Raw genomic sequence first — 15,939 nt, forward strand, 5'->3', positions numbered from 1 at the left:
CCATTTAAGATGAAATGAGTAGGAGACTAGGGTATACTGAAGCCCAGAAAAGGACAACAGAAAGTGGAAGTGAGTTATTGAAATTCAGTTTCAGTCTAGAAACTATCTCAACTTGTCATAAAGACAGAGATAAGTCTCTAAGAATAGCTTAGCAAGTAATGCTATTTTAAGATAGTAAATGAAGAAGACAGATGAGTCATGTAGTTGATGGACTCATGCATCTCAAGTGAATATAAACTTCCCAAGGGGAGCAGCCCTTGTCTGCTGTGCCACAATAAACCCAGCTCTTCTCCCTCCTATGTCTTTCCAGTCCAATATCTCACAATGTAAGGACAAAGTGAATTATCTGATTACAGTACACACAGTGGTTTCATACTACCCAATGCTATATCAGTAAATCTCTCTTGAGTCTTCATTTATAAAATAATCTTTTTATCTTGCTATAGATGACTTTCTCCCAGGGACTTCAGAGTCCTCACCTATTCAATATCAGACTTTATCTATGTATTTTTAAAATCAGTTTTATTTTTTTGCTACAATGAGTATAATTCCTGTTGAATCTGTCTCTCTCTTAAATTATTTCATACAGTTTTTTTTTTTTGAGGGTGGTGGGATATTCTTTCAACAGATATTATTCTAAAAAGACATATGATTGTCAAGTGCTCACTGTAATATGGTTATTTGATGTGTGTTAAATTACTGAATGAATGAAAATAATGTTATTTGTAGAATGAGGAGTGTAAACACAGACCAACCTAAATAAGAAATTTATGCACAGTGACTCATTTTAACTAGCTAAGAAATTAAGATAGGTTTCAAAACTGCTTTTGTTGTCATCTGACTCCTACTGGCTAAAGATCCAAAACTGAAACAGTAAGAGAAAGTGCAAGTACGGAAGTCAGAATTTTCATTCCTACCTGACCGAAGGAAAGATTCTCTCAGAGATTTAAGTAGCCCAAGTGATGTGTTTGCTAAGAATGATTTATACCCACCTTATAATTTGGAGCTTTTATCCCTAAAGCATTTTTCAGCACACTCTGAAAAAAATAATTGCAATGTTATTGCAAGAGAAATCTCCTGAGAAATAGTAATTTATATGAATTTATACTCATTAGAGTCTTGGGATTTTCACAATGCTGTTTCATCAGTTTGAGTTATTTTGAACTGATGGCTTTGGATTGTCAAGAGATTTTTGCATTGTGGATCACCATTTTTTTTTTCAATTGGGTCAATAGAACAATTAATAAAGGTATAAAATGATTATATAATTCATACACTATGATGTTTCTGTGTTACCATTTCAGTCTGAATGGTGTTTTTGTAAGTGCTTTCCCCCTAAATTACTATTCAGTGAATGCTTGTCAAAAATACTTTAATACCCATAATAAAGTGATTAAATTATAAGGCACAGGGAGAAAAATCACTTGGACAACATATCATAATGAGTTGTCATAAAGTCAGTGCAAAATGTGAGGTCCAGGTGTTGGAAAGTAATATTTTATAGAAACCTTGTGAGCATGTAATTTAGCAATGCTATTTATTTGACCGCAAATGAAAATATACAGGATAAAGATGAAGATAGCATGACTGCATTTTCTTCTCATTTACGAAGTATTCAATTATCTTACTCAAGAGATGCAAAAATAAAAATGGTATAAACCATGTGCTTAAGAAGTTCTTAGTCTAACTGGAAAATCTGGAGACAGGTGAATCTTTCTGTAGAACATATCATCTGAAGGATATATTGAAATCAAAGCTCTTACTATGGTTTATATTATATATATACCACACAATTGCACTCATCTCACAGGGTAGTAAAGTAATGCTCAAAATTCTCCAAGCCAGGCTTCAGAAATACATGAACACTGAACTTCCAGATGTTCAAGTGGGTTTTAGGACAGGCAGAGGAACCAGAGACCAAATTGCCAACATCCAATGGATCATCAAAAAAGCAAGAGAGTTCCAGAAAAACATCTATTTCTGCTTTATTGACTATGCCAAAGCCTTTGACTGTGTGGATCACAATAAACTGTGGAAAATTCTGAAAGAGGTGGGAATACCATACCACCTGACCTGCCTCCTTAGAAATCTGTATGCAGGTCAGGAAGCAACAGTTAGAACTGGATATGGAACAACAGACTGGTTCCAAATAGGAAAAGGAGTATGTCAAGGCTGTAGATTGTCACCTTGCTTATTTAACTTATATGCAGAGTACATTATGAGAAATGCTGGGCTGGAAGAAGCACAAGCTGGAATCAAGATTGCTGGGAGAAATATCAATAAACTGAGATATACAGATGACACCACTCTTACGGCAGAAAGTGAAAAGGGACTAAAAAGCCTCTTGAGGAAAGTGAAAGAGGAGAGTGAAAAAGTTAGCTTAAAGCTCAACATTCAGAAAACGAAGATCATGGCATCTGGTCCCATCACTTCATGGGAAATAGATGGGGAAATAGTGGAAACAGTGTCAGACTTTATTTTTTTCGGCTCCAAAATCACTGCAGATGGTGACTGCAGCCATGAAAATAAAAGACACTTACTCCTTGGAAGGAAAGTTATGACCAACCTAGATAACATATTCGGAGAAGGCAATGGCACCCCACTCCAGTAGTCTTGCCTGGAAAATCCCATGGATGGAAGTCCATTGGGTCGCTAAGAGTCGGACACGACTGAGTGACTTCACTTTCACTTCTCACTTTATGCATTGGAGAAGGAAACGGCAACCCACTCCAGTATTCTTGCCTGAAGAATCCCAGGGACGGGGGAGCCTGTTGGGCTGCCGTCTATGGGGTCGCACAGAGTCGGACATGACTGAAGCGACTTAGCAGTAGCAGATAACATATTAAAAAGCAGAGACATTACTTTGCCAACAAAGGTCCGTCTAGTCAAGGCTATGGTTTTTCTAGTGGCCATGTATGGATGTGAGAGTTGGACTGTGAAGAAGGCTGAGTGCTGAAGAATTGATACTTTTGAACTGTGGTGTTGGAGAGGACTCTTGAGAGTCCCTTGGACTGCAAGGAGATCCAACCAGTCCATTCTGAAAGAGATCAGCCCTGGGATTTCTTTGGAAGGAATGATGCTAAAGCTGAAACTCCAGTACTTTGGCCACCTCATGCAAAAAGTTGACTCATTGGAAAAAACTCTGATGCTGGGAGGGATTGGGGGCAGGAGGAGAAGAGGAGGACAGAGGATGAGATGGCTGGATGGCATCACCAACTCAATGGACATGGGTTTGGGTGAACTCTGGGAGTTGGTGATGGGCAGGGAGGCCAGGTGTGCTGTGGTTCATGGGGTTGCAAAGAGTCAGACATGACTGAGTGACTGAACTGAACTGAATATATACATATATATATATATATGTGTTTATATATATATATATAAACACATATACAATGGAATATTATTCAGTCAAAATAAAAGAGGGTAACTGCTATTTGCTACAACATAAATGAGCCTTGAAGGTATTACATTAAGGGTGACAAGTCAGACAAACAGAAAGAAAAGTATTAAATACAGCATGATCTTTTTGTGGAATCTCCAACATCAGACTCAGAGAAGTATAGAATCGAACTATGATTATCAGGATCTGGAGGTTAGGGAAATGGGAAGAAGTTGGCCAAAGGAACAAACTTCCAGTTATAAGACAAATTCTGGGAATCTAATATACAGCATAGTGACAACACTTAACTATATGATGTATATGTGAAAGTGCTGAGAGTAGATGTTAAAGGTTTTCACCATCAAATAATAACAACAAAAAATTGTACTTGTATCAGATGATAGATGTGACAACTAATATTATTATGAGAATCATTTTGTAATACATGCATATATCAAAGCATCTCATCTTAAGCTTATACAATCTTTTATGTCAAATATATATCAATAAAGCTGGATAAACATAGTTGTAATAAATTTCAAAGTTAAAATCATAAGATATATCATCTCTGACAACAGAAATAAATAACATGTGATAAAGAAATATCTCTTTAAATCCCAAACATATGTTAATTAAGCACTGTTTTCTAAATAGCATAGAAGTTAACAAAGGCACAGAAAAATAAGAACATATTTCAAACTCAGGGATAAAATATATCAAAGTGAATGACTTTCAGCTCAAGCAATACATATGTGAAATATACAAAGATTTTATATAAGAAAAGAAACAAGACTCAAATAAATATTTCAAATTATCATTAAAAAAAATCTAGAAAAGAAAATAAAAGGTAATCCCAAGTAATCTAAATTTTTCAGATCCAATGATACAAAAAGTGTTTTTTCTTTCCCTAGACCTAAGTATGTGGATTCACATTTGCAGATCTGAGGGAGACAGTAGGTTTCCTACAGATCAGAGGCCTCAAACCAGATCCACAAGCAGCTGTCTGGGAAAAGAAGGACGATTATATTCTTCTTTTTTCTCATTCTAGACTGATCATCAAACAAGTGCATTCATAAGAACCAGAAAAATATTATCATGACCCATAGTTCACAGTTTTACTTTGTAAGTTAGGGGAAGAGTACAGAAGGTTGGTCTTCTTAAAGATTCTTCAGTTCAGTTCAGTTCAGTCGCTCAGTCATATCTGACTCTTTGCGACCCCATGAATCGCAGCATGCCAGGCCTCCCTGTCCATCACCAACTCCCAGAGTATGCTCAGACTCATGTCCATCGAGTCAGTGATGCCATCCAGCCATCTCATCCTCTGTCGTCCCCTTCTCCTCCTGCATCCAATCCCTCCCAGAATCAGAGTCTTTTCCAATGAGTCAACTCTTCACATGAGGTGGCCAGAGTACTGGAGTTTCAGCTTTAGCATCATTCCTTCCAAAGAAATCCCAGGGCTGATCTCCTTCAGAACGGACTGGTTGGATCTCCTTGCAGTCCAAGGGACTCTCAAGAGTCTTCTCCAACACCACAGTTCAAAAGCATCAATTCTTCAGCGCTCAGCTTTCTTCACAGTCCAACTCTTACATCCATACGTGACCACAGGAAAAACCATAGCCTTGACTAGACACACCTTTGTTGGCAAAGTAATGTCTCTGCTTTTTAATATGCTATCTAGGTTGGTCATAACTTTTCTTCCAAGGAGTAAGCATCTTTTAATTTCATGGCTGCAGTCACCATCTGAAGGGATTTTGGAGCCGAAAAAAATAAAGTCTGACACTTTCTACTGTTTCACCATCTATTTCCCGTGAAGTGATGGGACCAGATGCCATGATCTTCGTTTTCTGAATGTTGAGCTTTAAGCCAACTTTTTCACTCTCCTCTTTCACCTTCATCAAGAGGCTTTTTAGTTCCTCTTCACTTTCTGCCATAAGGGTGGTGTCATCTGTGTATCTGAGGTTATTGATATTTCTCCCAGCAATCTTGATTCCAGCTTGTGCTTCTTCCAGCCCAGCGTTTCTCATGATGTACTCTGCATATAAGTTAAATAAGCAGGGTGGCAATATACATCCTTGATGTGCTCCTTTTCCTATTTGGAACCAGTCTGTTGTTCCATGTCCAGTTCTAACTGTTGCTTCCTGAGCTGCGTATAAATTTCTCAAGAGGCAGGTCTTAGCCCCTCAAAATAGATGGTAATAAAAAGAGAATAAATTCAAAGAACTGAGCTCAGAGCATGTGTATCTTGTTTACTGTTTTAAGCAGTAAGAGGATACCAGTGTTCCAGGGAATACCTAGTCAAAATTTTCACTTAGAGAGGGCCTCTTCAAAATGTAATGATTTAAACGAACCTAAAATTTGGTTCTAAAAGCGGTTTTGAAATAGTGGATCTGAGGTGCAGAAATCTGAGCTTCATTTCTAACAATATCCAAGGAAATGTTACTACTGCCAACCCAGGAAAACGTATTAAAGGGCAGCAGCAGTTTAGACTAAGTACAGCTTATTTGTTCTCAGTTCCAAGAACAATTGAAACACAGACACAAAGAGTATGAAAACTGGTCTTATAAATGTAAAGATATTTGAGCCAAAGATTAAGAGTTATAGTTTATTGGAAATCAAGGCATTGCCATCTTAGTGACCATATTTCTTCGAAGGACTCTCTTCAATGTTTGTTTTACATCTAAGTACTGGACTTACAAAAGTGTAGAAAACAGCTATTATCTTGGATTCTTCCACCGTCTTCTCTGTTGCTGGTCTTACATACATGCAGAAGAGTGTCCCATAACATAGGGTAACAGCATCATGTGGGAACCACAGGTGGAGAATGCCTTGTGCCTTCCTTTTCCTGATTCAATCCTGAGGATTGCAGTGAGAATTAAGGCATAAGAAATCAGGATGATGATGAGGGGGCTGGAGAGGTTGAAGCCTGTTGATATCAATATGGCATGCTCTTTGACATAAGTATCAGAGCAAGAAAAAGTGGTGGGTCAGCACAGTAGAAATGGTTGATGGTGTTGGATCTACAGAAGGTCAAGTGGAAGGTCAGGATGGCCTGGAAGAGTCCATATGAGAAGCCATAGACATAAGGGAATGTGGCCAAGCTTATGCAGATATACCTGGATATCTTCACACTGTAGTGCAGAGGGTTGCATATGGCCACATAGTGGGCATAGGCCATTGCTGCCAGCATGTAAAACTCAGTGAGGAGAAGTGCTATAAGAAGGTAACACTGCAAAGCAGCCAGCAAAGCTGATGGTCTTCTTCTGTGATACCAGATTAATCAGCATCAGTGGGGCTGCAGTAGAGGTATAGCACAAGTCTACAAAGGATAAATGAGTGAGGAAGAAGGACATGGGTGTGTAAAGGTGAGAGTCCAGTCTGACTAACACCATTGTGCCCAGGTTGCCTAGGAGGGTGACAAGGTAAATGACCAGAAACAGCACAAAGAGGAGAGGCTGGTGCTCTGGGCGATCCGTGAGCCCGAGGAGAATGACTTCTCTTAGTTTACTGTCATTGGTGAGGGGAATTTTCTGCACTTGAAACAAGTCCAGTCAAAGGAAATATGAAGGTACACATTTTATTACAATTAAAATGATTTTTATATACCTCGAGATGTTATTCAAAATGAATACTGTCATACACTGCTGCTTTACTTCTATTAAGGCATTGTTTCAGCTTCTTTACAAATGAACAATTATTTTATTTCCATCTCTTACCTATTCTTGTATCTATGGCTGTGTCTTTAGATAAGTATGCTTCTAACCATAGCTATGTTCACAGTCACAAGTGAGCTGCATATTTCCTATCTCCTGCACTATTTTTTCTTCTGCAACTCTACTTATCTTATAAAGCCAACCTCAAGGCTAGTCCCATGTGAAGCATTTCTCACTCTTCTCTCATTATACCTGAGATTGAATTAATCCCCTTCTGTTTTATACTTCTCAGATACCCTATATACTCTAATTTATTCCTTAGCACATTACATCATCAGAAGAGATCCACTTTCTACTCATGTATTAGTTCTCCAGGGGTAGAGCAAATTCTATTTCATTACTGTACTGTGATTTCTAACCACATGTTTACATACTAAATATGTAGTTTTGTAAAATGTACATTTTAAAAAGAAAAGGAAAAATAATGTGAGCATGAAATACCATACTCCTTGCAATCTGTCACCTCTGAAACCCCACAAAACTTTTCACAATGTCATACCTCCATAGGATAATTAAAAGCTTTGAACTTGTATCAGAACAATTGCTTGAGAAGCTTATTAATAAAGCTAATCTACAGAAAGTCTGTAGCAGAAAGTCTCATGTGGGATATTGGAACCTCACCTCTAACAACTACTTTGGTGATTCTAACATAGATGTTCCCAGAATCACAGTTTAAAAAGCCACAGTCACAGTGCTTCCATAAACATGATGGTGGTGGTTTAGTCACCAAGTTGTGTACGAATCTTGCAACCTCATGGACTGGAGCCTATGTGGCTCCTGTCCATGGGATTTCCCAGGCAAGAATACTGGAGTGGTTGCCATTCCCTCCTCCAGGGGATCTTCCCAAACCAGGGATTGAACCTGGGTCTCCTGCATTGCTGACAGTCTCCTACATTGCAGGCAGGGTCTTGTCCATAGACATATGACAAATAAATGAACAAAGAATTGTCAGATCAAATGAATTCTCACACAGTGTTTTGAGAATGGTCTACAGCAATGATAGAATGGTTCATAAAGAAAAATAATAAGTTTCACATAGTTCATATTTAAGTTGCTAAACAAAACTCCATCTGTATAGATATATTATTATTAATAAAACATCTATGGATTTATTAGCTTGTTCTCACTTCTAAACTAGTGCTGAGTCTCCTATTCCTTACACTCCAAGTGTTTTTATACCTTTCTCTTTCTCTCATATATCATATTTTTAAAACTTGCTCAAATCTTTGTCTTATTTCAAAGTGAGTCAGAAAAGCTTACTTTAGTTATATTTTAGAAATACAGTAAATATTTCTTTTTCAACCTATAGCTCCCTACCTTAGTATTTGAAGTACTTAATAGATATTTGTTGAATGCACTAATAATAGTTCTTAATAATAGATAATGATTCTTACCCATGAGGTACTTCATTCCCTGTTTGTAAATGGGAATAGTATCAGTTCTGCTTTCTTCTCAAGTCGTTATGGACATCAAACTCCTCCAAAATATATTTATTAATACACAACACATCATGTGTTTAGGCACCACTAATGCCAAAATGAACCAAGTTCAAAACCCCTGCCATTGTGGCATCCACCTTCTAGTGAACACAGAAACATAATAATGAAATAAGCCAATCATTTTTCGGATGACACTGATATAGAGGGAAAGACAGAAAATGGAGTCAGAGGGAAGGGTATTCAAAATTTAAACAGGAACATTAGCAATAGCACTGAGACATATACATTACCATATGAAAACAGATGACCAGTGTAAGTTCGATCCATGAAGAAGGGCACCCAAAGCTCGTGCTCTGGGACAACCCAGAGGGATAGGTTGGGGAGGGAGGTAGAGGAGGTTCAGGATTTGGGGGACACATGTGTGGCTGATTCATGTTGATGTATTGCCAAAACTATCACAATATTGGAAAGTGATTATCCTCCAATTTAAATAAATAATTTTTAACATAAAAAATTTGCTTTCAAGAAAAAAAAATGAATTCATAGAAAGGTGATGTAACAAATCATACAAATGTGATGTGTTTAGCAACAAACTGATACAGAAAGAGAAAAAACCATAAAGCTATTAAAAGAAGGATATTCTACAGTAGGAAAGTTAAGGACCAGAAGCAAAACAAGTTCTGAAACTTGCAGCATATGTGCATGTATAAAATTCACACAGAGGATATCAGAAAATTATAGCTGAGATGTCCCCTGAAGCACAAATGTTTCACTTTATTGAGAGATTGATTTATCTGTACCTATGAGATTCTTAACAAGTTACTGGCACTAGTGGTAAAGCACCCATCTACCAATGCAGGAGATGTAAGAGAGGCAGGCTCAATCTCTGGGTTGAGAAGATCCCCTAGAAGAGGGCATGGCAACCCACTGCAGTATGCTAGCTTGGAGAATTCCAGAAGAACCTAGTGGGCTACAGTCCATAGTGTTGCATAGAGTCAGACACAACTGAAGTGACTTAGATATCAAAGATATCTTAGACAAACCAAGATATCACAACGTTCACTGGAAAAAAGGACTTGCATTGGTGGTTATTTGCAGCTTCTCTGCAAGAAATGTCTAGCCAATAAATAATAAATAATGTCTAGATATCAGCTGAAAGCAGGATATCTATTTGTATGCCAGGAGCAAGGCGGCTTAAGAGATCTTTCCTATTGTTCAGCACCCAAGAAACCCCAAAGAGAATAGGTAGTAGTTACTAGAAGAGAAAATAATAGAAAAAGATCAGGATGTAGGAATTTCACATTTATGAAGACACAGTAGGAAATTCGACTTGAGAAGTTCATTTGCAGAAGGACTCGTTGATGACATGTTACATATAATGATTGTCTGTGGGATCTGAAATGATGTTGACTCACAATCCCAGTGGATCCAGACATATCACAACTGAAAAGGAGCAGAAGAACTAAGTGATGAGATGCAAAAATGTCTACAGACAATAAAGAAGTCATATCACAGCTGACCTGGCAGCCCGAGCCAGACCAGAGTGACAGATGAACATCTTCTGAAAGAGGTGTTTGTGGTTTTACTAGTTCACAACCAAGGAGAACTTCTGTCTGATGGAAGAAGAACCAAGAATGGGGTAGCTCAAGGACAGTAGAAAGCTACAAATTTTTAATCCTGGAACTAGGGCATGGTACAATATAGACTGAGTCCAGTACTAAACAAAATGTACAGCATCACTTTTCAAAAATTATTAAGACAGAGCAGAAGATTGAACCTGATTTGAAGGGCTTCTGAAAATAGAGCCCTGTCAAGTGCACAAGCTGCATGTCCATGAAGCCAGACATTCCTGCAACAGAGACCAGCAGAGCTGACAATGCGGGTACATGGAGGGAGAAGGAGAACATTCTCATGTCTGCAAAAAGTAGACAGAAAGGAAAAGAAGACAGAGAAAGAAGCTGAAAGCTAGGGTTCAGCTCTTGGGTGATTATCCTAAAGGGTCACCCAGCTCAATGGGCTAGTGTTCTAGATGAATTTTGTGGGCCAGTCAATTACAAGTGCCAGAGAAGAGATTTTGTTTCAGGAGGAAAAAAAAAAAAATAAAAGAAAAAAAGCAGAGGTAAAAGTAAGAGAAACATTTAGCAGAATTTTTGGCAAGATGGCCCTTAAGCTTCTTCTTCTTTTTTTTTTTTTTCCAAATTTCATAGAAAACTATGAAAACCTGTTGGAACTATAGATTCTCAACCAAGATCAATGTGTAATCACAAAATCTTAAAAACAGCAACAAAAAATCTACAGAACCATATATAAAGGGGTAAGATTTCACCAGGCTGCAAAGTATAAGAGTTCTTGTATTAGGCTCTTCTGTGTTCCACAACTGAAAATGTACTCGTATTTGTGAGTGGTCTGCTGACTGTTTGCCTTCCTGGTTCTTTTGCATCTGTGCCAGGGCTATAAAATATTCCCAGGGAGCTCAATAGAAATTTCAATAGATTTGTCATCTAGGAAATCAATTGAGGTTCAAATTCTTCTACTGAAAACATCAAGTTTAGCATGTGCATATTTTGAGCAAACATGGTAAAAATATGTGGACCTCAGTCTGAGTTTTTACTACAGTCTCTTCTTGACTAAGAAATAGAAAGAAAATAGATACACAAATACTTACTTGTTGTTTGGATATGCATCTATTTTCTGAACCTCTAATGAAGGAAGTTCACTGATGCTTCACTAAGCTGAGAAGCACAGCTGAATTTCTAGCAGAACATGGGAGTTAGGAACCAGCTTTTAAAGCAAATCTCTAGAGGACTTAGGAACATCAGAAATGAGTGTGTCTTTGGGATGCAGCCCTTTGGGAATTTACCAGAATGTGCTTGGTATTATAAAGCTAATCATATGCCTCAGTCATAATTTTGATATTTTCTAATTTACTATATGCCCTAAGAGTATGGTGGATGGCACACACACACAAAAAGCATGTTTGCATTTTGAAGAAGGTCTGATTTTTTTTTCTTTTATACTTGAAACAGCCTCTTTTCCTAAAATCCAGAGTTCTTAACAATGTTCTTTCTGATGGACATTGAAGTCTTGGGCAGAATTAGGCATAAGCAGGACTGTGAAACAGACAAAATGATTGGAAATCAGTTTTTGAGCAATTCTTGTGTGTGGAGTACTTTCCTGTAGGCAATTTAATTGATCCTTCAAAATAACACTAAGAGGCAGAGACTCTCTCCTATCCTTTCAGCTGAAGAACCAGACCCTCCACTAAAGGAACAGTAAACCCTGTGCCACATAGTTAGGAAGTGGCAGAGTGTGACTTGAATTCCTGCCTTCACATTCCCAATTGATTACTTTTTCAATTGTAGTTAGTTTCCATTTAAAGTCAATGTGATGCTTTTGAACTGTGGTACTGGAAAAGATTCCTAAGAGTCCCTTGGACTGAAAGGAGATCCAAGGAGTCCATTCTAAAGGAAATCAGTCCTGAATATTCATTGAAAGGACTGATGCTGAAGCGCCAATACTTTGACCACCTGATGCAAAGAATTGGAAAACACCCTTATGCAGGGAAAGATTGAAGGCAGGAGAGGGGGACACCAGAGGATGAAATGGTTGAATGGCATTATAGACTCAGTAGAGATGGGTTTTAGCAAGCTTTGGGAGTTGGTGATGCACAGGGAAGCCTGCATGCTGCAGTCCATGGGGTCACAAAAAGTCGGGCACGACTGAGTGACTGAACTGAACTGAACTCAGCTTGTCATCTTTCCTTCATCACTTTTTCAACTTTCCCTTAGTTTCCTCCAGTCAGTGCATGTATCGTTCTCATCTTATTCAAGTTGATCCTGACAATAGAAAAAGCTTACTTATGTGGAAGTGTTCTCGAACAATGCTTTTTTTTTTTTTTTTCGCCTTCACAGAACTTGGTATGACCTTCATCCTCCACACCATCTTACTACTCAGGCCCATCCTTGGCTGATACACTCTATTTCCATTACCTACTAATATTTCTATTGCTATCACTAGACTGCAAACCCTTATGAGCACAGACTATGAACTCAGCAGCTAGCACTGCTGCTGCTAAGTCACTACAGTCGTGTCCGACTCTGTGCGACCCCATAGACAGAAGCCCACCAGGCTCCCCCATCCCTGGGATTCTCCAGGCAAGAACACTGGAATAGGTTGCCATTTCCTTCTCTGATGCAGGAAAGAGAAAAGTGAAAGGGAAGTCACTCAGTCGTGTCCGACCCTAGCAACCCCATGGACTGCAGCCTACTAGGCTCTTCCGTGCATGGGACTTTCCAGCCAAGAGTACTGGAGTAGGGTGCCATTGCCTTCTCTGGCAGCTAGCACAGTCTCTGGAAATAACAGATGAACAAACATGTTGAATAATTTGAGAGTGCAATATGTATCTAATTCAGTGATTATACTGCAAATCCTGGTTATCCCCTCTCAGAAAACTTTGCATTTCATTGAACACATATCCTTACCCCTTAAAACCAAAACTCTAACGAGGTGATATGCCATTGATCTCGGGTGGCCTCAGCCTGCAGTGGCTTGAAGTGAGGCTTTGGTTCCCCGGCCAGAGATTGAGGCCAAGTTCCAATGGTGAGATCACCAAATCCTAGCCACTTTACCAGTGGTCAGTGACAAGGCCCTGGTTCTTTGGTTTTGCAGAAAAAAATTCCCACAGATATTTAAAGTACTGAAACAAAATATTTATTGGGAAGAAAAAGAGTACAGTACACGTGAATAGACACATGTGCAGACTCAGGAAAGTCGCGCCCTCACAGTGGTCTGCATCACTTTTATGGGCCATTTCTTCTGGGTTTTCTTTGGTCAGTCATTTTGATCTTAGTTTCCCTTGACTAATCATTTTGATTTGATATGCCAATAATCATAATAAAATATACCATTTTGGGTATATCTCAGGATCCTTCCACGTGTCTGTGTGCCCCTCTCTTAGTCTCGATGGATTCTAGTGAAAAGGCCTATGAGTAGTTGCATCATTTACTGTGAAATAATGCCACCTCTCTTTTGATGTTCAGAGCATTTATGCACATAGATAGTCAGGAGGTCTCCTTAACTTGGAGAATGAGGAATATGTGGTCTTTTATCTCTAATATGAGAAGGGCCCATCTCCTCTATCATCCTTGTTTTATGGAGTTCCTGTCCACAGGGGAGAAACTGTTAAGTCTGGGGCCTCTCTGTAGTATGAGTGACTCCCTTACTAAAAAAAAAAAAAACACAGGAAAGAAAATAAAATGGGAGTAATTACTGACAGGTAATAGGCACTGATACTTAATATGTGCCAGAATTAGGCTTAGCACTATAAAGCATTAGATCAATTAACCCTCACAAACTCCATGGACTGTTATTTTTTAGTGGGGAAAGTGAGGCAAGTAGAGGGTAATTAACTTCTGGTATAGGTTACTAATAAATTGTGAGGCTTGTATTCAAACAGTATAGTCAATAGCATTTGATATCACTTTATTTAGAAAAGAAACATGACAAGCTTACAAAACACTATGCACTCTATGAGTATAGTGAGGACATTCATTCAACCATCAATGTATTCATTCATCCTTATAGTTAACAAGTATTCAGGGAAAACCTTCTTCATGCCACCATATGGTCAATGAAGAAAATGTAAGAAAAAGCCAAAAGATTGTGTCCTTAGAGTGCTTCTGCTTCACTATGGGAGGGATGAGGCATGGAGTTCATATAATCAGATTTTAAATTATTAAGAATTAGTGAAAATCATGTTGGAAAGTGGAAGGGAAGAAAGTAAAGCTTGCATTACTTAAATGACTAAAATCTAATGACATAGTGATAGTTTATTAACTCAATAGATTTTTACTGAGAATGATCTGTGTTCTAGATTTGGGGATAAATGTTAACTTTAGTGAGCAGAAAGGAAATTGGAGGGATTCCAAATGTGAAAATAGTACCACACCCTGTTGCTGGCCCTGAGATGTAGGGTCCCTTGAGCAAGGACCAGTAAGAAGCCTTATGGAGCTAACAGCAGACTTTGGCTGACAGCCGTCAAGGAAACAGGACCTCAGTCCCACAAACATAAGGCAGGAAATTCTGCCCACAACCAGAAAAACCAGCTGAACCAATCCAACTTCTGACCTGCAGAATTGTGAAATAATAAATTTGTATTGTTTTAACTTGCTAAAACGGAAAAGGCAATGGCACCCCACTCCAGTACTCTTGCCTGGAAAATCCCATGGATGGAGGAGCCTGGTAGGCTACAGTCAATGGGGTCGCTAAGAGTCAGACACGACTGAGCGACTTTGCTTTCACTTTTCACTTTCATGCATTGGAGAAGGAAACGACAACCCACTCCAGTGTTCTTGCCTGGAGAATCCCAGGGATGGGGGAGCCTGATGGGCTGCCGTCTATGGGGTCGCACAGAGTCAGACACGATTGAAGTAACTTAGCAGCAGCAGCAGCAAGTTGCTAAAAAAAAAAAAAATTAATGAGCACAACCAGACGTGGATCTGGTTCTCATGAAGCTGACAATCCTGAGGACAATATAACCATGAATGAATCACATACACAATGTTAAAATTACAGTTGAAAACAGTTCTGTAAATTAAAGTTATATGATATTGTGAGAACATATCCTAAGAGGATATGACTGAAAGATCAGTCAAGAAAGCACTGAAAATGCAAAAGGATAAAATATAACTAAATCCCCAAAAAGACAAACACTGAAATTAAAAATTAGGAAATTAGAAAAAGACTGAGAAATATCAAGTAATCTGGTAATGCAACATTTGTATTAAAAAACTAATAGAAGACAGTTAATAATTAAAAAAAAATTAAAGCACAAAACTGTTAGAAAGTATTCCAAAGTACCTATATTTACAACAAAATAAGAAAGTCAATGATTAGAGGAACTCATGGTATCAAGAAAAAAAAAGGTATCATGTTTAGTGAAATGTCAAACAGAGAAAGACTGTACAATATCACTTCTATTTGGAAATATAAAAATTAAAACAACTTAGTGAGTATAACAACAACAAAAACAACCATCAGACTCACAGACATAGAAAACAAATTAGTGGTTGCCTGTGGGAAGAAGAAAGGGGAGGGGCAAGATAAGAGTATGGATGGACACACTAGAGACTACTATATATAAAATAAGTGAGATACAAGGATATATTGTACAGCTCAAGGAATATAGCCAATATATATCATAATAACTATAAGTGGATCAAAATCATTATGTTGTACATCTGAAACATAATATGGTAAGTCAACTATGAAAAAAAGTGAAAGTGTTAGTCTCTCAGCCATATCCAAGTTTTGGCGACCCCATGGACTCTAGCCCATCAGTCTCCTCCATCCATGCAATTTTCCAGGCAAGAATATTGGGGTGGGTAGCTGTTCTCTTCTCCAGGGGATCTTC

The 15,939-nt window shown here is 38.3% G+C and overlaps 1 pseudogene; it reads right to left on the bottom strand.

Moving 5' to 3' along the window:
* Positions 1 to 5,992: 5,992 nt before the first annotated feature.
* On the bottom strand, positions 5,993 to 8,499 carry LOC133261579 (olfactory receptor 5M11-like; annotated as a pseudogene).
* Between the last annotated feature and the right edge of the window lie 7,440 nt (positions 8,500 to 15,939).

Source organism: Bos javanicus, chromosome 15 (genome assembly GCF_032452875.1).
Source record: "Bos javanicus breed banteng chromosome 15, ARS-OSU_banteng_1.0, whole genome shotgun sequence".
NCBI lineage: Eukaryota > Metazoa > Chordata > Mammalia > Artiodactyla > Bovidae > Bos > Bos javanicus.